General features: G+C 36.8%; 1 long non-coding RNA gene across 1 annotated transcript in view; it reads right to left on the bottom strand.

Moving 5' to 3' along the window:
* Positions 1-1,653: 1,653 nt before the first annotated feature.
* The window catches only part of LOC146569647 (uncharacterized), an 81,028-nt gene continuing 57,505 nt past the window's right edge, over positions 1,654-25,176 (bottom strand). Inside the window, exon 3 of the long non-coding RNA XR_014893176.1 lies at positions 1,654-2,036. This is a non-coding gene — a long non-coding RNA (uncharacterized LOC146569647). The remainder of the gene's footprint in view (positions 2,037-25,176) is intronic.

The raw sequence follows: 25,176 nt of genomic DNA, 5'->3' as shown, positions 1-25,176 counted from the left end.
GGCAGGAAAAGGAAGCTGCCTAGTTTAATAAGAGTGTTTGAAATGTAAACATAAGCATAACATTGAAGCTAAAGTAATTAAACCCTTGCGAGGTTATGCAGGAGAAGAAAAAATCTTTTGCAGGACTCTTTGTTGGTGACCAAGTATGGGGATGTGGACTAAATCTATGTTGTTGCTGATCATTTTTAAAGCATACTGAAAGAACCTGTCTCTGTAAAATGTTGAGCCAGGAATGAACACTATTCATTCGAAGGACATTCCTTCATTTGCTGTTTTTGATGATGGTGGTGCAGGCACATTTCTAACTCGCTGCTCCCATAGGTGTTCAGTTAAGTTGAGATGTGGTCACTATGAAGGCCATATGAGTCACATCATTTTCATACTCATTAAACCATTCAGTGACCCCTAATGCCCTATGGATGGGTGCATTGTTACATTAAAAGAGACCCCTCCCATCATGATAGAAATGTTTCATCACAGCATAAAGGCGATCATTCGGAACAACTTTGTATTGATTTCTAGTGACCGTCCTCTCTACGGGGGCAAGTGGACCAAAATCATGCCAGCAAAAGGCTCCCAGCAGCATATCAGAGCCACCAGATCTCCTTAGCGTAGGGGTCAAGGGTTTAGATGTATGAAAAATTATTTGTTGTCCTTTTTACCATCTATTGAAACCAAGTAACAAGCAAAAAAAAGCAACAAAAACAAAAATATTGGTAATCCTGTAAGATAGATTATCCCATCAATAACTATTTCATAAACAAATCTACAAATTCAGAAAAAGTGAGACCTCAGTTTCTTTCAAACCGAGGTCTCATTTTGATTCGGAAAACGATCAAGCCTTAGAAATAGACAAATCTAACATAGACTGTCACACTTTTTTAAAGCTAAAATGAGCATCACAGGGGATTAATATGCATTAATTAAATTGACTCTGTTTCCTTTAATGAGAGGGAACGGATTTGATGTTAATGCTGTTGATCTCACAGAGGCTTGAATCTACCTAATTAACCAGTATTTCTGTAACACACTAAAATAATCAATAATGAAAAAAAAAAGAAAAAGAAATTTCATCACTACCATGGATACAGATACCTGAAACACATGAAATGCTACCTCACCTCGTCAAAAACAGGCTTTTCAGTTTGGAAATGTTTCTTTTATTTCTTTTCTATTCACTCCCTTTCTTTTTTCATCTGGTGCAATAATTAAAATGACTGCTTTATCTCAGGTTTTAGTCATAGTGTGGCAGCACTCACTGTTGCATCTGTGTGCTGTGCAGAGATAGAGAGTCTGTGGAGGGCCAGGGAGCAGGCTCCAGAGATCCATCCATCTCAATCTGAGGCTACAGCTGACACCTTACAAAGAGGTACAATTAATAAGGGCATTATCCAGCAGTAGGCAACAATAGAGTCCTAAAGCAGAGACACCAACCTCAGGAGGCCCAGGGAGGAGAAAAAGGGAGAGTGTGTGTTTATGGGTGGGGGAAGGGAAAGCCAAAGTGCTTCAAAATGGGATGCATTACAAGCGACGTCTTCGGAACATGAATTACAATCTATTAAAACTGAGGTTTATGATGGATGATAGAGGCTATTTTGTGTGCTAAATGGGTCACATAAATTTTACTGCTCTAAAATCTTACATTTACCGAAGTTTAAATGATGAAAAGTCATTCATATTTTCAATACATCAAGTTGCTTAAGCTATGAAATTCCAGACTGGCAGAGCCGAATCTGAAAAACAAAACAAAAATGATTATTAGCTCTTTGTTTCATGACTGCTGTTTAATTTATGAAATGGTCATCATGAAATCTGAGCTATCAAATGCAGCATAACTGATAATGGAGCTCTCATGAAAGTGTCCTGTTAGTGCAGGTTGAGTGTAGCTCTGTGGTTCACAGGGGAGAGGGCGGGGACAACGCTGCACTGACATTTACAGCAATCCAGGAGTTGTTTGTGGTCACTGGACTGGAGGCAAACGCTGAACCCCAAAGGTCAGAGGTTGGGGCTAAATTTCATCCACAGTGGAGGTCCCTCTGTTGGAAAAGACAAACAGAGAAAACAGCTGAGGTGTGAAGTGTTCCTGGTGTCGGGGGAATCAATCAATCGTCATGTATAAACACAAAAAGGAACACCAAAGGACTACAGACCTGCCTAAATGTTGGTACAAAAAGTGTTTAACGTCGTAAAAAGAACAATAAACACATGCAGATCAATACAAGATGACGGGTGAAATAATAATCAGAGAACGTATTCTTAAATAACTCTTAAGGCTGCTCCAGTTTTTAAAAGGAGTCAAGAGTTCCCCCCCACAGTGATCTTTTTATATTTTCCTGCTCATTCCATGGGGAAAGGATGAGCTTGGTTATGGATTAACGCTGTGATCAATAACAAGATAGGAGCCCGGCTCTCTAAGCTCAAGAAAATTAATTCGAAATGCAGTCAAACTCTTATCGACCCGCAGCCAGGGGTTGCTTTCATTGCAGGTAGTTGATAATCCACCAATATTGTGATGAGCAGCTAATCTCTCATTTGAAATATGACCTCCGCTGCACATAATAAAAGTTAAGACTGGCCATGCATTTGTTGTCCATACAGCACGGTCCCCTGGCTTTTTTGTCAGTGGTGAGATTTTGTGATCTATTCCAGGAGTTTGAGTTAATCTTCGCTTTAGAGTTTGAGTCAATTAAACCAACTTAAAACATCTTGATTAGTAGCTGCTCTGAATTAATTATATGTAAATGGCGTATAACAGCTTTCAGATAAGATTTGATTTTTTCAACATTCTTTTTTTTTTGACATACTAAAACTCATTTAAGAGAAGCTTTAAAAAAGCTTTAAATAAAAGCTTGGCATGTGGAAATGCTTATGAAAATGATCATGGGTTAACTTTTGCATACTTTTTTTTTTTTTATTAAAACACACCAAACAAATTAAGGGTTTGCTAAACATACAGCATTAGAGGTCTGAAAGAGTCCATCTTCAAACTCAAAAAGCAAATTTAATCAACTCTCATAAATTTAACTTTTGCAGGTTTAAATTCTTTCAAAGCATTTCACATAGGTGATGAGAATCGCAATTTGTAATAATGTCCTAAATGTCATCAAACATCAATTTACTGGAGTAGCAAAAATGTTCCAGCAGAAAAGAAATCACTCTAGTCTTCTAGATTTTCTTCCAATTTCCGTTTACTTTCATTTACTTGGGCAATAATAGGAACAGCAGATAATGGCGATGAAGATGAAGGCTATTTAAATGTTGTGTTAATTATTATGCATCAAAGACAATTAATATTCAGTCTTCCTTTTCAATCAACAAATCAAAAGTTGTCCCTCCATGACACGGGGCAGCTCTTGTGATGTATCTTGGTCACCTCCAGCCAACATTATGCACAAACCTTAATCACTGAAGAGCCCGAGGAAAAGTGGTGTTATGCAAGTTTCAAATCAGAAGCCCAACAAAGCAGGTTAATTGATGATCAACATAGTCTGACTTTAATGAGGCCACGTTGCCCATGGCCAGGCCCAGTCCAGGGTATACGGGACTTTCTCCTGACTGCTCCACTTTCTTTGATCTTGTTTGCTTTCTCCACTGCTGGGACTGTCATTGTTGGTTTTAATTACTTCACCACCAAATGGTACAGATAAAAGATAGGTGTCTGTAATTAATAAAATCTCCATAAATTTGAATCACTAACCAGTCTCATTAGCTTCTGCCTTTTGTTTTGACTGAAGTTCTCATGTCATCTTTTTCCAGCTCTAACTATACAGAATAATATTACTTAGCCGAAGAAATCACTTGATATGCACCATATTTTCTGATAATCAAATTCACTGTAGGTAATTAAATGCAGCACATACTGTAGTCCTCCTGCAATGATTGAGGTCAGCCTGAAGGAAATGGCAATTGTTGTATTAAACCAATATAACACTCGAAAGTCTTTTCAATTAGTCATTTCTGAGGAACACTGGATGTCGATTTTAGTCAAGCTCAAAAACATAATCAAATTGTTGAAGAACTCATCTTTGATCATGTGTAATCAGGATCAGGGCTGTGTGATGCATCCCTGGGCCACAAACTAAATGAGTTGCAATGCTGCTGGCGCTTACTGCTTTGGATGGCAGTCAGCTTGGCAGTCACAGAGCTGCAGTGTATTCACATGATAAAAAAAGCACAGTTACACAGAGGGGCATTTTGGGGGGAAAACACCTGTTGTTTTGGTGACTTTGAATACGTTAGCATTCTGATCAGATATGTGTTTTTAATGTAATCCCCCACAACCCCCGCCTCTTCTTTTAAAGTTATTTCTTTTGCACAACTTGAACAACAATCTCTCAGCAAAAAAGAAAACAAAAACTTTATTCTTGAAGAGTTTAACACATTTCAAACACAATTTTGATTACACATACATCATTTTTTCAGGCTCACACCATTAAAAACAGACTTTATATTCAGTCATTCGGTCCATATTAATAATTCATTGCATTACAACATAAAGCACCTGTATTTTAAATATAATAAAGACATCCTTCCGTAAACATACTTTTTCTGTTTACCTGCAGCGTAAAAATAAAGCTATTCTCAATTATAGCACATCAGGTCAGACACAGGGAAGCAAGTCTTTGTTGCTTTGTGACAGTGCTCTATAATCTTGTAGAGAACAGCCTATCATTACCAGGCAGTGTGGTAATAGACTGACATGGATGCTATGGGGAGCAATTGATTCCACACATCAATCAGTAGGGAAACTCGCCTTAACGATTGCAGAGAAGTGGCTTGTTTGTCCTCAACATCGCGATAAATGCTAACACGAAGTGGTGCACAATATCTGCAGCTGAAAGCAGGGGCAGTTACTCATCATAAGAAATTCATTAGTCAACCCCTACTTTTCCCAGGTCCTTCTTCTGATATTGTCAAGCAATGTTTAATACCTTAAAATGTGCACTGATGTTCCCCAGCTTAGATAAAATGACAAAAAAGTGGCTACCAGCAACAAAGGAGTGATCTTAGTTTACATTTCAGACCATTAATCATGCATATCAGTGATTTTTTTTTAAAGCCTACAACACCGGATTTAGTAATCCTTGTTAATAAGCTATGTTTCAAGTCTACTGATGATAAAATAAACTACTAAAGAGATATTTTTAATATTAAATTTTATGATTCATTTTTAGTATATTCACTAATCCACAGATTTCTTTTTTGGACCTCAGATAATTTGCTTTTTTCTACTAACAAACAAAACTTTTGCCTTTTTAAAAAAATAAAAATAATACTCTATGTCTTTATCGGTGCCAGTTAGTATAAAAGTCACAGCTGGATGCAGAGAATATACTATGTTCTACTCTAAAAGAGAAGGGTCCCACCTGATTAAGAAGGGCAGGGGAAAGACTTTGGCAGGCCAATGGGAGAGGTCAAGGATAGACCAACCAGCTTCACTCCCCCACCACATCATTTTTGTATGACAGCACCACCCTAAGGTTGAAGTTCACTGAGACTTTTCATGAACAGAGCGCTTAGCGTCAAACACAAGATTAAAGCGGGGGTGTCGCATCTTGGCAGGACCAAATGAAAATATCAACTGCTAAGCCCCCCTCTGAAAAGCCAAGGGACAGGTATCTAATATTAGAGAGTAAGCCTAGTTAGCAAAGGCAGCCTGCTGCTTTCCACATTCTCAGTGGTGGTCAAAAGGCCAGCCTGGCTTTGGAATTGCTTTATTGGTGAAATATATTACAGTAGAGGCCTGCAGAACTACCTTATTAAGGAGGCAGAGAAGAGATGCCCTTGTGACATATAGCAGGAACTGAGGACATTTCCATATTACAAGACAAGAAAAAAAAACCCTCTGCTTTTCACAATTTAGAAAAAAATACAAATATAACCGAGGATTATTTCACTAAAATACAAACAGTCTGATACCGCAAAATAAAACTGAAATCAAGTATGGGATAAAAACTCAAAAAGGCACCAAGTATAGTAACATTACACCCGAAATTGATCATTTTAAAATGTTAATGTTTCACGAAAGTGCTGTGAGTGTCCTGTGAAATGTAAGTTTTATATTTTAAAGCTTAGACAAGCTATCTGAGCAGTGGTAACTCTTATAGCATATTCTGGATCTGAGGGAACACATTTTAGAAAGAAGCCATTTTGTTGTACACAAATGACTTGTTTTCGTCCCTCGCAGAGTAGCAACAGAAGCTGGTGCTTCAGCTCTTTAAGTGGCTTGGAAACATAAAAGAGGCTTATCTGCCCCTCTCATTTCTTCTGCCACACAATCAGATGACCTGAGGAGATCTAAAGAGAAACAAAGTCATTCAAAATTCTATCTATCTATCTATCTATCTATCTATCTATCTATCTATCTATCTATCTATCTATCTATCTATCTATCTATCTATCTATCTATCTATCTATCTATTATTTTCAAAATGTCAAAAAGTTTCAGTTTCTTCAATTTCTTTTTGTATTTCATTTCAAACAGACAAATTGTCCAAAAATAAAGCAACGTCACATTTAAATAACAAGAAGGCAAAGCTCATGACCTAAGTTCACCCATCCTGAAATGAAGACATACACAAATTCATCAGTCTGAAAACACAACTGTGCGGTTATAATAAGTGAAATCAATTCACTTATATATATTCATATATATGAATTCTTTAATTTACACCTTCCCACGTGTTTACTATTAAAATTGCTTATTACGGGTATTACTTTTGTTTTATCAAAATTAAAATAAAGAATAAACACACATTGTAAAATATTTAAATTATTTAAATGGATGGTGAGATTAAAGCATATATAATTAGTTTTAAATGAAATTTAGAAAAGTATGCCCCACGTACCATTCCTTCTTTTTGACATTGTAGGTAAATAAACAGCTTAAAGATATTTTCTCCATATGATCCTTGCCAACGCCTATTTTTTTTTTCTGTTACATCGCACTATTAATAATCAGAAACTCTAGTAAGACATGAAGCTGATCTCGAGGCTTTTCTATAATCCCTCCCCTGGAAGTGGTCTTTACTGGAAGGCTAGTTTGTGATGGGCTCACCCAGTAGCACAATGTTGCATTGGGATACAGCATTCAGCTTAAGCCAACTTATCAACTACATTCAAAGCACATCCATTGAGCTATGCGGGGAGACTTTTTGCCGATCTATTAAAAATACTCTTATCTGTATTTAGCATATGCTGTGTATGTCAGTGCTGGCAGCTTTAGACGGATTTACACTCAAAACACCTCAAGGTATTCTTGAGCTGAAACTACTGATAACATTCTGAAAGTTCTGCAGACAAGCAGGTTTTACAAATAGATAAATTCATTCAGCACGCTGCTATATCGTATATTTACTTATTGTTATTTTTTGGTGGACAATAACTGTTTTTAAATACCATTTTGCCCTTTATTTCTTTAGTGTTTTTTTATTTTTATTTTTAAGAATCATTCTTTTCCTTCCACCTGCATATAAATAAAAGCTCTTTTAAATATTTATTTATTGCTTGATCACACAAATACAACAATTTACAAAGTTAACAGAACAAGGAAATAACTTTTTGTAAGGTCATCTTGTTTTTTTTACTTTTGATAATAATAACAGTTTATTAAATATTTTTTTTAAGTTGATCTTTATTTTGTTGGGTAAAGTGAGAGAAGAGCAAAATTGTTTCTTGTAGAGAAACAAACAGTCAAACAAGGCGGTCAGTATAAAAGAATTGCTGTTGCTAGTTAACAAGAACTTTTTGGAATCCAGCAGCAAATAATGTGGAAATAATCCACGCATCAGGCTTTCGGTGCGTTTCAGTGGGAAGTCCTTCAGAGGAAACACTGGGGCTGCAGAAAGCCTCACATTCTCTCTTTCTTTCACTTTTCTTTCTTTGCAGCAGACAAGGCTTATTTGTACTGCGGGATAATTACTATTAGACATAGGCAAGCTCATGTTTACTTTAACTAAGATGTAATTACAGCAAAAATTTGTTGAAATTTTAAAAATACACAAACTGATTTAGGGCTTTCTCGGGCAGTAAGGAGAAAAAGAACATTTATTTTTCCAAATCTAAACATATGCGAGGGGAATTTATTTATTCACAGAATTATCATGGCTTAACTTCCTGTTCTGATATTTATCCATAGATTTTTGTTGTTCTGGAATATGTTTAAAATATTAATATGTTGGGGTTTTTTTTCAATTGCAGGCAAACCTTTATTTAACTCTGCTCTCTGGGCAGTAGAGGTTTGGCCTTTGAAGCGATTGAGAAAGAGCACCGTTATTCATGCTGCATTCAGTGCTGAGAACTGAGACTCCAAAAACAGCAGTATCCTCTCATACCTGTTGAGAACACTTTCATCCTTAATGGGCTCATTAGCCACATTGTTAATTGAGTGCTATTCAGGCCAACATCAAAGCTAATAATAATTGTTTACTTACTTACTTACTTCACTAAAATGGACCCAACTGTAGCATAATGCTGCTCTCTTGGAAGCTATATGTTCATAAAGGGACATATATTTATGAATAAACTGGGGGGAAAAATGGGACACTCATCATTAACAGTCTCCCTTCACACTTCACACACACAGAGAGACACACACACAGAGAATGCTGAGCCTTTTGTGGACGTTTTATATAACAAAGCTGCTTCAGTTTGACTGAAAAAAAGAAAAACGAACACACAAAAAAGTTAATTTAAAATTTACAGCTTTTGCATTTGAAACCTGTCACTGCCTTAAAAGTTTTCAATAGCTTGTTTTAATTATTTTTTTTATTTGTTTTTACTTTTTGTATAAAAAAACCCCCAAAACAAATGCATTATGGTTACGAAAAATAGACAAAGAACAAATAAATGTTCAGTGTAATTATGCAGCAACACTGGCACTAATAATTCTACAAGTACTACAAACAACTGCAATAATAATAATAATAACAATAATTATAATAGTAATTTATTTTTTTATTTATATATAAGAACATATATTTTATTTTTGAGTTCTTGTCCTGTAAGTTTTCTCCTCCCACGCGCTGCTGCCATATTAGTGGATAATAGGATCCGAAAATGGAAGCTAACTCATTGGAATTAAATTTATCAGCATGTGCTCAGAGGTAATAAGCTGTCAGTTATAAAATGAAGATTTGTATTTAGATATATGATAGGAAGAAAAATGAATAGGCAAAATAAATGAAGCTGCTTTACAACTAAATTACTTATTTGGAGCCAACAGACCACGAAGAGAATTATGATGATGACAATGATTATTGCAGATAATATTTTCCCTATGGAGGTGAAGATAGCAAATATGAAAAAAAAGTCATGCAGGTCCATAAAGAGTTAACAGGAGGGAATGTTTGCAGAAATGTTCTGATAGAAGGAACCGAGGCATTATCAAACATTATAATGGAGGAAATCTAATTAGCACTAAGGAGGGATGTTGCTGTTGAAAACCAGACTCGGAAAAGTGCTGACTGACTCACAAATGTTTATATATAGAGATATAATAAGCAGCAAAGATTGCTAATTTTTAAACCTTCTGACAATCACACATAGTGCTAATTATATACATTTGTGGAAATGCTTGTAAAACAGTCTCACTTTAACTACGATTACAGCCCAGTGGGGAATCTGAATATCCATTTCAAACTGAAATTTTCATCATAGCAGGATTTCTATTTTTAAAAGGCTGAGCTGATGAAAGCTGGTCTAAGCTACACCTAGGCTTGGGGCTAAAGCAGCTGCATTTCAATTGATTAGGTAGCCATGCATGATGAAAGTTTTAATAAATGACACCATAGTCAAAACATTTCAAAGAAAACAATCCCTGCTGTATGCCAGCATACTGCAAATATGCCAGAAACCACATGGGAGAATTAGATGAGAGGAAAGTGAACACAACTGGGTAACACATAGGCAAATTCAAACACACTGAATTTAACAATATATGACAGTAAGTGTCTTATTATTGCTTATTTTTGTCTGGTTTCCCCACCAACTAATTTGTAGTTTGCGTAAGATGTCATTCTGCTATTTTTTAGGTGACTTGACAGCTGTGAATTGTTATTATTTATCTGTGCTGTGTTTTAAAGAAACTATTTTTACCAGAACAAAGACATTTGGAGAATTATAGGTAAGAATTATAAATATGTTTATGAAAAGAAACAAGCATCAAGGTTGGAAAAATCTATCTACAAAAACAAAAGTACTGAAAGCTGCTGGAGGTTTTAATATTTTAACATATATATATATATATATATATATATATATATATATATATATATATATATATATATATCACTTATTGAGAGAGAGAGGGAGATGTGATAGATATGTTTTTTTTCATCTGAGGAGCCTGGTGAAAACAAGCAAAGAAAAGTGTATTAAAAATGTCGTGTCTATAGGGCTCATGTCTGATGTCTGTCAAATCATTAAAAAGGAGAGGCACTGTTATCGAATGCTCGGGATCAGCAATAGTGGTGGCACATCACTGAGATGAGGTATGTCTTCCATGGGGGCAACTTGAAGGCCTTTTGTGAATTTATAGAGTGCGATAAAATCAGCTTCATATTTCTCTGCGAAATCGGCTGATGAAAGAAGCCTGGGAGAGAATTACATGGCAAGAGTTTTGTCACCAGACTCATAGGCTTTATAGGCTGGGAATTGAAAAGGTAATGAGAAAAGCCATGCTGCAGTTTGGCTGTGTTTAATAAGTCATCATGCCGCTATCTATTGTTAGTCGCGCAGACCCCACCAAGATTGTGTTTTCACCATACTTAATACTCTGCAGCTAGCGGGCATTTCAATGGATATAATACATCCAGCGCGGAGGAGAAAGCTAGCAGCTTATAGCACAGACACCATTACACAGAGTCGTGTGATAACAGTGAACAAAGAACAAAGTCTAAAAAATGAGACTGTTCTCCAGTTGCTTCTCTTCTTGAAGAATATGTGATTGCAATTAAGATAGATAGCTTTACCCCCCCCCCCCCCCCCCCCAAAAAAAGGCAAATTCTGGGATGGGCTAATTACACGCACAACTTACAAGTATAATTCTCCCTTTCTGCACAATGGAGTTTGTGTCTGTGCATGTGTGCAAACACACAGAATTCGGGTTGCAGTCGACAACAAGATAAAGAGTGAGGTAAATGCTGTCCTCAGGATACTGAGGATGATACTTGGCAGATGTATTTTTCTCCTTTTTAAAATTTGTTCATCTCATAACTCATCAAACAAATTTCCACCATCCCAGTGATCTCTTTATTCTTCTCACAGATTTTCTGTCTCTTAGTAAACTCGGCACACAGGAGGATAACAAAAAAAAAAAAAGCAGCCTGAAGGAAAATGAATTTAAATGTGAGCTGATGATGAATGGATGAACTGATTTTCTGGCAAGAATTAAAGCTTTGTAACGACACTTGACACAGACTGGATAAAAGGAAGAGTAAGACTAAAAAAAATTAAAAATGATAGGACTACTTTTTACAGTTTGTGTAATTACTGTGTGACATATAATGGGGCATATTTTCCATTTTGACAGCACACTCTACAGCCATCTTTTGTCTTTATGTCACTGCCTCTGGGTATGCATGAAAACAAGACTATTACTACACTCAAACCTGGCCAGACTGTTTGTTGTGCAGTTGTAAACTGCCATTTACTCACATGAGCAGACTTGTTTTAAGAGACAGGCTTGTCATATGCTCTGATCAACGAGAGTCAGTGTGAGGGATTTCTGGAGCGTGCAGAGTTTTTAACATGGAAATTGGCTTTGAACCCCATCTGCACAGGTCGGCACATCTTTGGGCAAAGCTCTGGTACTGCTGACAGGGAAAATGAACCATCAATTCTTTATAATGTGGCCTGATTATTATCCTACTTACCCCCCCCCCCCCCCCCCCCCCCCACAAATTTAAACTGCAAATGTCTGCACTCTATAAAATCTGCAAACTCATAGAAAGAGAAGAACTTATGTCTTCTCGCTCTTTTTTTTGGAAAAAAAAACATTCAAATTGAAGCACCATCAACACTGCAATTTCAAACTAAAATAACCTCATCAACTAAACACTTTTAGAAAAGTGCTTGGTGGTTTTACTAACACACTTCAACACGTTTTCCAGCATACAAAAATCCATCATATCCATCTGATATCTGAAAAGAATGCACCTCTACATCTGAGATAAAATATTCAAGCGAATTAAATGTTTTATATAGGTTTAAGGTAAGGCGCAAATGTTACTTTAACATAAAATTCTGGAACTATGAAATGATTAAAAGTATCCTACCTGTGTAGAAATGTTGATTTCCAAATCAAATCAAAACCAAAGGAAACGAAAATAAAGGTTTTTACTGTATATGTTAGGTTCTTAACAAGTGAAATGGGAGTCTGACTGTGAAATGTGATACAAACCAGAGCAAAGTTTGAATGAAGCATGTTCAGCAACTTTGGGAAGGGATCTGTCAACGGCCAATCTGAGATGTCTTTATTTGACACGACTGGTTTTGTTAGGTCTCTTGCGCCAGTCCAGCCTGCCGGTGTCCCTTTCACCCCTAAAAGCAGCTGGGCCCTGACCTCTGCAGCACTGGCCCTCAAAGCCGAGCTCTTTTCAGCTCAGGCATATAGGGAACCTCCCCATTCCCTCCCACAAGCAACATCCCATTCAGCTGCAGAGATAACTTTATTCATCTTGTGCATCATTGTATCCAGTTGAATGCAGATACTATGCAGACACTTGAGTGAATTGAACTAGCAAGCGTGCATGTGTTAAGGACAGGAAAGAAGGGGAGGTGTTATGTCTTAATTTCTTCATTTTGACAGAAAATTCATGCGTGGGTTCACTTTGAAAAGCCACCTTCAGCCGTTTCATTTCAGTGTGAGTGCTTGGAGCATACCTGAGGTATCAGATTTTTAGGAAGACGTGTTAAGATGACATTTTAGCACTTAAAATATGCAATCATGCCAAGAAATTTAAATAAATTCAGGAAATTACACCAGTGTCTGCAGATGATTTCTCTCCGTTACTGGTGCTAATTTACATGAAAGTGCTAAACAGCTATTTTTTTTCTCTCTCTTTTTAAATTGGTAAACTCTGGACAGACAGCTGGCAGGGACAGTTGAGCTTATGTTCACCTGCCTAACACCAAAACAGCACCAGGACCACCCTGCTTTTCTCTCATCATTCATATTCAAGCCAGGGCCTCTTGACAAGTCTGCTGATCTCACTCAATGTTTTGTGATTTGGACAATACGTTTTTCACTGTGTGGGCAAAAATGCTGAGGCCATCACACTTCTTGAAGCCAGTCTTGTGAGACTCAACTGAGGCAGAAGGTCTCAATTCTTCCTCCTCTGTGAGAGTTATCTCTGTCTAACGCTGTGGTCAGATAGAGCATGGGATTCTCGGTTTCCATACTAATGTGGTAAAAAAAACCAAACCCCAAAACACACAATTTACGTATAACTTCTGATTGAACATAAAGATTCAAATTTAAACAATCTTCTCTCCTGAAAGTTTCTCATTTTAAAGCTAATATTTTCTTTTTTCTTTTATATAGAATTTGACAGAATTTCAGCAAAACATCTAAATACAAAATCCTCACCGTAACATTTTATTTATAATGCTGTTCTTTGTATAACATTATTATACAAAATACAGCATTGACTGAACTTTTTTTTTACAAATAGAAGTGGCTTGGCTGCCCAAATAGACGTGCATTTATCATTACACCGTTTGATATTAGACATAGTTTTTCAGCTGTTTCATCACTTGTTTACAAGTCAACAAATATAAAGATAATATAAATAAATACCACAAACTTTAGGCTTTTCGCACCACTTTCAATCTGTGGTTTAATACGACGTAAAACGCAGTGGCACTCAAAAATATGATTCTCAATAAAAAGCGTGAATATTTGTGATGTAGCCAGTGGTAAAAATCCTTTTGGGGATTTCGATATCTAAAAGAGAGAGGTTTATACATTAGCGCTGTAGTTGCAAAACACTGTTGATATTCAAATGATTATTGTGCAAAATCTGGGATAAGCTTCTGTGTGAGAGCTCTTCTAAGTGCCTACAACTATTGCTAATTCCCCTCACCATTGTGGGCCGGACAAAGGCCTTAATCCCATTTCACTTTTGCAGAAGGCTGGGGCTATTTTCCCTCTCATAAACCAACAACACTCCCCCAAGCCAGAGCTGAGAGGTTCTGAGAAAGGGGCCAGTGTGTGCATACTTCAAGGCTTTTTTGTCCAGCTTGGCTAGTGCTCTGCATAAACTTTTAAGTGGTCCCAGTAGGCCTCAAACACCTTTTGGCAGAAAAAATAAGCTACCACAAACTGTAAAAAGGAAACCAAACACTCTCTTAACCTGGACAATACAAAAGAAAATATATGAAGTCTTTTATAACTCAGATTGGGTCTGGGCTGCAAAGAGTTAACACGCTTTTTTCAGGCGCTATAGTAAAGGAACTTTCATTCTTCTGAAAGCAGCTCTCTTTCTCTGCATTGTAAATCCTTTAATACATTATTTATAACATGGTGGTCCACTATCAAAGAAAGTGGAGTAGAACAGGATTCAGTTCTTGTACTTTGTAGTATAGCTCTAGTTCGCAGTGAAAATAAATCCACTTCTCTGACTTTGACATAATATTTTCTCTTTGTTATTGAACCTACTTTAATTCTACCTTTTAAATTTATGATTTAATTAAAACAAGAGACACTTTAAGGGATTTTGTCCATTCCAATTATAATTTCATCACAGAACCCTCACTGCAAATATGAAAAAAAATATCAAGACATACAATAACTTTGATTTTTATTGAACTCTGCAGTATGTCATTTTTGAATTTTATGTCATATTTGAAGAATAATTTAAGTCTGATTATCACTTAATTTCCCTTTTGAAAACAGGGATGATGAATGTAACATATATATGTAAAGACTGTCTTTTTTAATATTAAATTGCATTTTCTTAACAACAACAAGAGCAGAATATGTGCAAATGCGAGTTCGTGAATATATGCATGACTGGCGAAGCTGCCTGGAACTGAGAGCAATGCCACTAGCTCAGTTGTTTAGTAAGTAAGTGATGGCTTTATTCAGCTGCTGTGTCATGCAGTGCATGTGAACCAGCATGCAGACCAGCATGTGGCCTGTGTTGGCTCATGTTAGGTGTGTAGTTGGAGGGTTTACTCGCACTTAAAAAGGAGGGGCACAGCAAATACAAATCAGCCAGGAATTTTCTTCGACAGCCAGACAAACCATTCTCCTTTAATCTTAATCAATTAGACACCCATGAAGTGCAAACAAATCACAAACCTGTCAGCATACACAATACAGTGTAAAGAATCTGCAAATTACATGCAGTGTAGACAAGCTGTACCCCTTCCTACAACGCTGCTGGGTTGAGTTCCCTAAAAAGCTTCACATCACTCAGCTCATATTTGTGCCACTGACTTACAGTATAATAAAGAGGATCTCTTTGCTAAGATGCCCACCGGAGTCCAGAACTGTTAGTTTAATATCCACTGGGATCCACTGGGGTTAGTGTAGCCTTTCACATACAATACTCAGTCCTGGAAAGTGATACGTCTTTGCTTGATGTTAATGGTTTATAACATCCCATGATAGCTAAATTTATCTCTGGAAAACCTGGCCTAATGATATTTCCCTTGCTCAAGTTGACAAAGAGAAAATCCATGGTTAAAGTACTATTGAATTTTCACACCTGCATACAGGGAGTCATGTATCACATTGTTTCGACTCTTAACTGCACAAAAGTACACCTGAGGGTTTTCTTACTGCTCGGGGGTGGAGTGTTGGGGGTCAAGAAAACCCACCATACCTATTTCTTGGTTAACATTTACACTGGTTGACAAGTAAAGAGAAACACAAAGCTTGAACATTTGTCAAAGCCATATATGAGATAATATTCCTTTGCTAATTTATGTGTTAATGACAATTATTTCATTTATGATATGTTAATTGTAACTTTGTGATATTAAATAACTGTGAAAAACTGGTTGGTACAGCCATTAAACATAGTGTGATTAGTAACATTGTTTCTTATTACTATAGCGACTTTTTTTTTAAAGAAGGAACAGCTGTTGAATAGATACAATGTTGTGACAAACTGCTACTCAAAGCATACTACCAGTAACCTGTAAGTATTTAAAGAGGAAGATGACAACTGGTAATATGAGGATAATCTACTCAAAAATGGTACATTGTGTTTCAGATATAGCCAAGTGCAAATTTGATTTAGTTCCATCAAATATGCAGACATTTTAGTGGGTTGTTTGAAGATTTTATTTGTTAACCACTACCGCATGTTTCAGCTGACTAACCTTATCCATGTAGTTATTTTTTGAGCACTTCCTCTCCATAACCTAAACCAAGTAGCTTCGGTTGTCTAAACCTAACCAAACCTTAACCATACTGTACTTGTCATAAGCAGATGTTGTAGGAATAATCAAGTGGAAAATGTTGGCAGCAAATGCTCAAAAATGTTGTCACGAGCGTAATCTGGGTTTCCGAGAAATCATCCAATATCAGCGGCCTGTCTGGTGAGTGGGTTGTGTAAAAATGATCTTTGCAACCAACATGTTGTGAGTTTCCCCACAGTAAATGTCCTGGCAGTAGGATCTGGCACAAGAATCATTTGCAGGGTGTCCTGATTCAGTTACTAATATCCATTCAACTGAATGCTGTCTGTGGTTGCAAAATCTAATTTAACCCATTTATCCAGCTTCGAATGTAATGATCACAGAATCTACTCACATACTCAGTAAGCCTGTATGTATGCTTTTGCTGAAATCGCTGTGTTTCTTTTTGTAGTATTAGTGTGGCATTGCATTTAACCACTTTTGATCCTCTTCTGGCTACAGATTTATAGTTTTCCTTCAATGAGTTTCAAAGTGCGTTTTGGCACCTGTCATAAAAAGTAGAAATTGAAAAATATAGTGTTTAATGTCAGTTTCTTAGACAAACTTTTTTTAATCCTCTATCACAGCTTCTTTAGAATGATATATTCATTGAATCAAGAAAAGAGTATTTTCTTTATTTGGAAAGAAATACCAATTTAGAAAGCAAACATTATACAGAATGGCTTTCATGCTTGTAGTGTATGAAAACTTTAAAAGAAGCATCTATAAGAGCAAGATATTAGTAGCATTTATAGTTGTAATAGCATTATTAGCAATAATACATTTATTAGTTATGTAAAATCATCAAAAGATCTTTTTTTTAATCAAAAACTAAAACCCCTCTCTTAGGAGGCAATGAAGAAGCGTCCTGTTCAGATATCCATACCACCTCAGCTGGCGCCTTTCGATGAAGAACAGTACTGGCTGTGGTCTTAGCACATCCTGTGGGACCAAGATCCACACTAACTCTAAGGCTGAGCTCAGAGACCCTTTGGAGAAAACTCATTTCTGTTGCTTCTTTCAGTCAGTATTCACACCAAAGGTGAGTGTAGGCACATAGATTAAACTGTAACTTGACAGCTTTTAAATTTACGCCCACCTCTTTCTTCACCACAGCAAACTGTTACACCATCCAAACCAATGTGCCTGTCAATTTCTTGTTGCACTCTACCCTCACTTGTGAACAAGACCTCGGGATACTTGAACTTCTCCACTTTGGGCAGGAACGTATTTATCCATGACCAGGCATCAGTACTCCACCCTTTTCTAGCTGAGAACCATGGCCTCAGATTTGGATGTGCTTATTCTCCACCCAGCTACAAACCACCTCAGTGTAATCTAGGAGCCACTGCCTCATGGAGCCAAAAGAAGCACATCATCTGCAAAGAGCAGGACAAAATCATTTGTACCTCTGTACCTCATTTGCAGTCAGTAGGATGAAGGTAAAACTGAGTTTGAACTAGTTTGAAGTAGTCTGAACTGTGAGGTGTGCTCTAGTAGTATGGAATTCCAGGTCGATTATCACAGTCCATTAGGTTGTAGTGAATGTTGAACTTTAGAGTAGCCCCTTATTTCTAATCCATTGTGATGAGGGTGAGGAGGATTTCCATTTTGGGAAGCTCAGAATAGAACCCTTTCTTTTTGCAGATGATGTGGTTCTCTTATCTTCATGACGCTATGAACTTCAGCATGCAATGAAGTGGTTTGCAGCCAAGTGTTAAACAGCTAGGATGGAAATTGCACATCCAAGTCTGAAGCCATGGTTCTCTGTTTGAGAGAGAGGTTGCCCTAACTGAAGGAGTCATAGCATCTTGGGATCTTATGCACAAGTAATGAGAAAGTGGAGCGTGAGTTCAATTGGCAGACTGGTGAGGCATCAGTAGTAATGAAGGAATGGTTTCAAACTGTTGTAGTGAAGAAAGGCACTGAGCCATCTGCGTTCGAACCCTGTGATCCTGAGATCAAGGCCCTGAATACAAGTCGCCGAAATGAGTTTTTTCTGAAGGGTGGCTGGGCTCAGCAACACACAGGGTGATGAACTCAGACATCCAGAGAAATCTCAAAGCCATTTCAAAAGGAGTGGCAGCTGAGGTGGTTAGGGCATCTGGTAAGCATCTCTCCTGGATGCCTACCCATGGAGATTTTCTGGGCATGCCAAACTGGGAGGAGATCCTGGGCTATACCCAAAACCCATTAGAGAGATTATGTATCTCATCTAACCTGGGAAAGTCTCAGGATCCCCCACGAGGAAGTGGAAAGTATTTATTAGGAGAATATCTGGATATATACCTGAATATTTGGAATATCCTGCTTAGCCTGCTGACACTGTAACAAAACTTTCAATAAAGAGGAAAACTGTGGCTGGATGGATGGATGGACCACCAGAGGAATTTTTGCCATGTAATGCATGTATAGAACTGTGGATGCAAATCCTGAGAGACTAAATTTAATCAACTGCTAGCCAGACACTCAAAACAGAAATGCAGGAAACTGGTGACCCAGCTGAAGCCAGTCCTAAGAATTGCATGGTAATTATTTGCTATAGTTAATGTGACTTTATGGACTAATGCACTAATAATGCAGAAGCTGGGATTTATTCATATGTATCAGATACATTTATCAAATTACTTCAGTCATAGGCAAAAAAAACACAAAAACAAAACATTACTTGACTAACAACACTACACTAGCAAAGCACTGTTAACACGAATGCATGTCTGCATATGCACAATGAACTCCTCCTTAAGGAACCTAGTCTCTGGACACTGAAAAAATGGTCACTGTTACTATGGTTAGCGACCTGTCCTGGGCGTGCATCTCGTATTATGGTAGCTGGAATAGGCTCCAGGCCAAACACGACCCTGGTAAGGGGAAGAGAATGGATGGATGTTAACTATGGTAACCATTGTAATATAGAAATATTGCTTTAATAGTGTTGCAAATAGTTTTTAGACAGCGGCAAGTCTACCTTTAAACGAACAGTTTTGTATTAGGATCATATATATATATTAAATACATATAATATAATGTCTATAACACGGTAACATAACACATCAAGTGTAAACTGTGTCATTGATATATGGTGAGATGTGAGACCACTGTGGTCAGTAAAAATAACATTTATTTACTGTGTTAATCTGGCTCTTACCATCACACAAGACTAAATGTGCACTAGAGCTAAACTTGGGCACAGCTGTACTAATACTGTACTAAATACAGGAACCAATAAAGCAACACATTGGTTTATACTTCTTATACTTCTCAAGAACATTATCAGAGCACGTGACCATCACAGTATATGGAGTATGGAGAAGAAATCAGTTGGGGAAACTGGACGGCGCAGTAGAAGGGCATCACTCCAGCCCTACAAAATGACCTCAGTAGTGTTCACACTTAGTACATGTGACAGATTACACAATATGTGACAGTAAGGTTTTGAACTTCACTATTTAACAAGGTCCTTTAGCAAGGTCTGATGTGTGATTTAAGTGCTCCCTTAATTCTTCTGACCAATGTATTTATTCCTTTAAACAAGAAAACTAGATGAAAAATATGAGCATGATGAAGGTGATTATAATCAATCTCCAGTAGAACGTGAATGTGCTTCAAAATATCGACCAACTGTTAAGATAACTGCGCATAGATACAAGTTTTGGGCTGACCAACCCACCACTTGGCTGACTCTCATGTGTCCATAAAGCTGCATTTGACCTGTTTTATTAGCCTTTGACAGAAAGAGTGTGCTTACATTTTTCTTTTCTTTACCGCCAAAGAAAGATGGAGCCAGTGGACTAGCAAAGGTTTGCTAATTAAATATCTACAGTCATCAGTGATCATCTGCAGCCATTTTTGCCTGCTCACCAAAAAGACTTTAGAAAACACAAAGACAAACATGCAATGGTCAATCATCATTGACCATTGCATGATTTACATATATAATTAGTTATTATTTAGCCGGAGTTTATAGGGTTATGCGAATAAATGTTGTCCTACAGTATTTTATTCAACAAACAGCACAAATATGCTTGATGATACAGTACACTGTTGAAAGCTTCGTGTACCATTTTTAAAGAAGCAAACATAACATGAGGTGACAAATTAACTTGTCACTGGTGGAAATTACTCATACTGTAGTTATGAACATATTAAAATGCTTTTAACTTGCAAAAGCAATCCACATCCACTCAACACATATTGGAAGATAATTAATGAAAAGACAAAACAGACAAAAGTTCAGTTATCCCTGAAAGGTGACAACATCAAAAACAGAGCATCTGGCAACTCACAACACCAAAATCAGCTGTGTCTCTGAAAGAATCTGTTACTGACGAATATTTGAGGTGTTAAATGACATACTTTAATGGTTTTCAGTAAGTAAATAGAACCCCTGAAGGAAACAGATATTATAAAATGCTGGCACATTTATTCACAAGTTTGTATTTCAAACTATTCCATATCCAAACTTACACTAAGCTACTGTAATTCACTACTTTTGTATATCTCACATTTTGTAAAGCCTGCTAAGGGACTTTCTGCTCTTGATTTTGAAGAGAATATAGTGTGTGTAGTTTCCATTTCTTCACTGACTGATGACTAACAAGGCATTTGCTTTATTGGCAGCTACTAACCTAAACACCAGCCTTTGCAGTGGATGTGCTAGCAGTCTACAACACTGAGGAGTTATGTCAGGTCAGGAGGACAGCAAGGAGAAAGCCCATTTGCTATCATTCATTTGGGTTTTGTACTGTAAATATTTCCCCTGGTCTGTCAAGGTCTACTTTAACATCCCCCGAGGTGTGTGTTAGAGAACATGACCTCCAGTGGAAGTGACTTCCCACTCACCTTAAATACCTGCTGAAGTCCCTGCAAAAGAATATCATGGGTTCGTACATCCAGAACATTTTATGTACCATATGCAGACATTGCAAGCATCTAGTGTGTCATTTTATGAAAAAAATAATAATATGCAGCAATACAGTGCAAAAAAATCTCAGCATTTAATATGTACTTGGGTTTATAACCCCAAGCTGCCCCCTGCAACTTCTTCCCTCTTCCCTAGAATGACATTTAAGTTGAAGAGTTGTCCTTTTTGACAGAGCAATGTCAATATATTGGCAGAAGTGCTGGGGATGCTATATTAACCTCCTAAGACACGAACTCTTCCACGGCATGCATTTTTAATTTATCTTTGACATTAGGGCTGATTGGCACCTGATGAATGTAAAAACAAAGAATTACCAGTTTTTTGTTGTTGTTTTTTTACCTAATTTTTGTTCTTGAGAAAATAATATCCACATATGAGGATATTTGTTTAAAATTGCAATAGAACAGTGGCAGTATAATGTCCTCATAAGTGGATATCAGGCACTTGTAGAGCAAAATTTTGTATTTTGGTCTAGACAACCCAAAATGTGATGTCCACATATGTGGACACCAGGTCCTAGGAGGTTAAAGCACAGGTTTACTACTTCGGTTGGGTTAGTGGCCAAATAATCTTTTTTGAATGCATTATGTAACTAACATCAAAATAAAGTTAAGATTTGCGTTTTTTTATTCATTTCACAAAGCAAAAAGTAACATCTAAACAAAGTTTTAATTAAGTGTTTTTAACATTACTTATTTAATGTCTAATTTAAAATAAGAAAATCTTATCACTTGCATAAAGCAAACCACATCTTTTGCATATAACTATTTCCGTTTTTGTTTTAGAAGTAAACGTGTCAAAAATGTTGTGTACCCACAAAGAAAGCACAAAGGAACCTGCCTGGGTGGTTTTTCCCAGGCTTTTGGTGACCGTTGAGTTACGTATGGACGGTGTATGTTGAACATGACTCCCAAAAGAAAAGCAATAGAGAATGTAACATTACAGGAACAGGTTTGATGATGAAAAGAACATAATATATTTAAAAATCAAAGGAACCCTGAATGCTAATTAATGTTTTTTAATATAGAGATATTAATAATTGCTGTATGTGTGATGATGTTTGTGCAAAGTTTCATTCAGATTGGTTCACCTATTAAGCAGAAGATAGGGTACATATGGACTCAAATCTTTGTAGTAATATTATATAAAAAATATTCCATTTTATTTTTAACTGTGAGAATACTGTAGTGATGTTTCTAAGTTTTGGGATGCATAATACTTCTATTATAATCTATTTAAACCTGCATTAGGCAATGCCATTTGATTTAGACTGAAGTCTAAATAAGTACATAAGGAAGTAAGTTAAGTTTATTACTCGTGTTTCACAGCTTGGACGTGTCAAACACAGCGCTTCTTAACTGCTATTTAGAAGGAAATGGTAGTTTTTAAAAATAACAAAAACTGAACCCACATCACAAAGTTAGCAGCATTTTGGTGAAGAAAGTCAAACATTCTGCAATCCAAGATCCAGGTATTTCCACATTTTTCAGGTAGCTGTATGTCATAATATCAGCCATGTCAGTGTATCTGTCAGCTTGTTTTGGAATTATTTTGCTCCCTAGTGGAAAAACTGTTATTATATGGCAAAATGGAGGGTCAGTCACAGCAAGAGGGTCCCGCTCCTTGTGCTTGCACAGGTTTTTTCTGGGATCTCCTGTTTCTCTGGCTACCAAATAGACAACAGATTAAGGTTGCCTATCCTGGCTCAGGGCACACTTGGAGAAATTCAAAATTGCAAGAGGTTTGTTAGACAGTTAACTAAAATAAAAGCCTAACAAAAAAAGTTGGACTGATTTCTTTAAAACGATGGGGTGCCTCAAACGAGCAGCATGTCACCACTTCCTCTTCAACAAGATAGTCTTCATCTTTTCTGCTAAGTCCTTTTCCTGCTATATTTAGGAACCTCTCTCAACAACTCAACATAAGGAGACACTCTGAGTAACATGAACAAGACAAAGCAAGAGGGTGTAGCAATGCTGCTTGAAGAGAGGCTACTTTGGGAGAGCGATGATAAGATCTTGTGGTGTAGTTACTACTTAGATAAGGATAAGAAGCTTAAAAACTAGCTGGCAGGACACAAACAGTAAGTAGACTGTAAGTGCCCTTACTATTATGTGAAGTCCACTCTTCTTTGTGTACTTTTGTTTTGCCCTTAGAAATATTAGATGTGGCTGAATCATTTAGCTTCTAACTATATTTAATTTCTATTTTAATTTCTATTTTCTTCAAATGGTGAAAATGTTTCATCTGGAAATGTGAAAGTGCACTACGGCACAAGTCCAAGAAACTAACTCTCCTGAACTCATTTTTTAATTTATATCATTTAGTATATAAATAAATACACATGTGGAAACGTGCGAAGACATTTGCTATGATTTGCTGTAAATATCTCTGCAGATATACTGCAATGTAATGATTATACATTCTGTACATGTAAAAGTAGTTTTTGTTTTTAGATATTATGGCAGTAGCAAAATAAATATATAAAATAAATTCGTCTTTGCCTTAAATATTAGATAATTGCTTCAGAATTTTGTTCCATTAATAAAGAAGGATTTAGTCCCAGTTGCTTATTGGTTTTGTTAAGGTCTTAGTTGTAACATCCAGGTGATCATTAAATAAAATCTCTTATCAGTTGCTCACTTGTGGAGGAATTAAGCAGTACTTTGGTAAAGAACATTTTCACCTCAGAGTTTAATTAATATTAAAGAAGTGGCAAAACAATAGCCCCACTGCATTTGAAATCTTAACCCCAGGTGCCCTCATTTGGAGCGCCTAGCATATCTCCATGCTGCACCAGTCTAATCTATGGCATGTCAGCGTGACCAGGTGAAAAGTGGCGTTAATTCTATATTGGAGCTGGGCATGTGTTGAGAGCAGCAGAGACAGGTAGAGCATGCCATGGGAGTCAGCGTGTGACCTGACAGGGATTGGCAGGCAGAGTGTTAATTGGATAGGTGCGCCAGCCCATTTGTGTTGGCCATCCCATCGCAGAAGACATTGTACCTAGTTCTTGACTCCCAAGACAAGCTGTTGTTCTCTTCGTAGGCATGCTCTGAATATAGCCAATGAAATTATTTGTTTCACGACTGTCATGTGACTTTGCTCAGACAAAGACAGGGGGATGGGAAAGACAATGCATCACCCAGTTGAACCTGAGCACTGATATTATTTGGTAAGAGTGTGCGAGTGCAATTATTTCTGTACAGAAATAAGAAGTAAATTATAAAAGTACTCAGGAAGTGAGATTTGTCTGCCGAACACAATACTGCAAGGATACAGAAATGTTTCTGAGGCACTAATTTGTGATTAGTTGGTCAATAAATGCATTTGTGGTGTCCATAACTAGAACTTTATTCAATTTGAAAGTATTATTGTATCCACAGGCTGTTTTGCAATCATTTATGTAGAAGACAAAAGACTGGCTATTTTGCAACTTGTTAATGGCAAGTTGGTGGCTGTATTATATTTGACAACGTAGTAACAAATAAATAAAAAATTGTTTAAGCCTAAACGAATTAGCAGACTTATTAAAGTTAGCTCTTTTCTTAAGCTAATATTGGTTCAGCAAAACATTTGTGTTATATTTTTCTTTTTCTTTTATTTTCTTGTATAGCTCATGAATGTCTTGAGAGAAATCTTTAAAAGAAAATGGTTCACATCACTCTCACTTTCTTCATATATGTGCTAAACCTCTTTGTAATTGATAGGAATGTATACTGGAAAAAAATTCCTTTGGTCTAATCAAGGCGCTTTCTGTTTGTGATCACTCTGGTTGATGTTGTTTTATAATGATTAGTCTATTGGCCTTGATTTAAAGTAAAGAAATAAGAAACTTGTCA

The sequence above is a fragment of the Mchenga conophoros genome, linkage group LG7, assembly GCF_057382185.1.
Source record: "Mchenga conophoros isolate Kocher_MC1m ecotype Shallow Benthic linkage group LG7, M_conophoros_male_GT1.1, whole genome shotgun sequence".
Classification (NCBI taxonomy): Eukaryota; Metazoa; Chordata; class Actinopteri; order Cichliformes; family Cichlidae; genus Mchenga; species Mchenga conophoros.
This window is presented reverse-complemented; position numbering and strand designations above follow the sequence as displayed.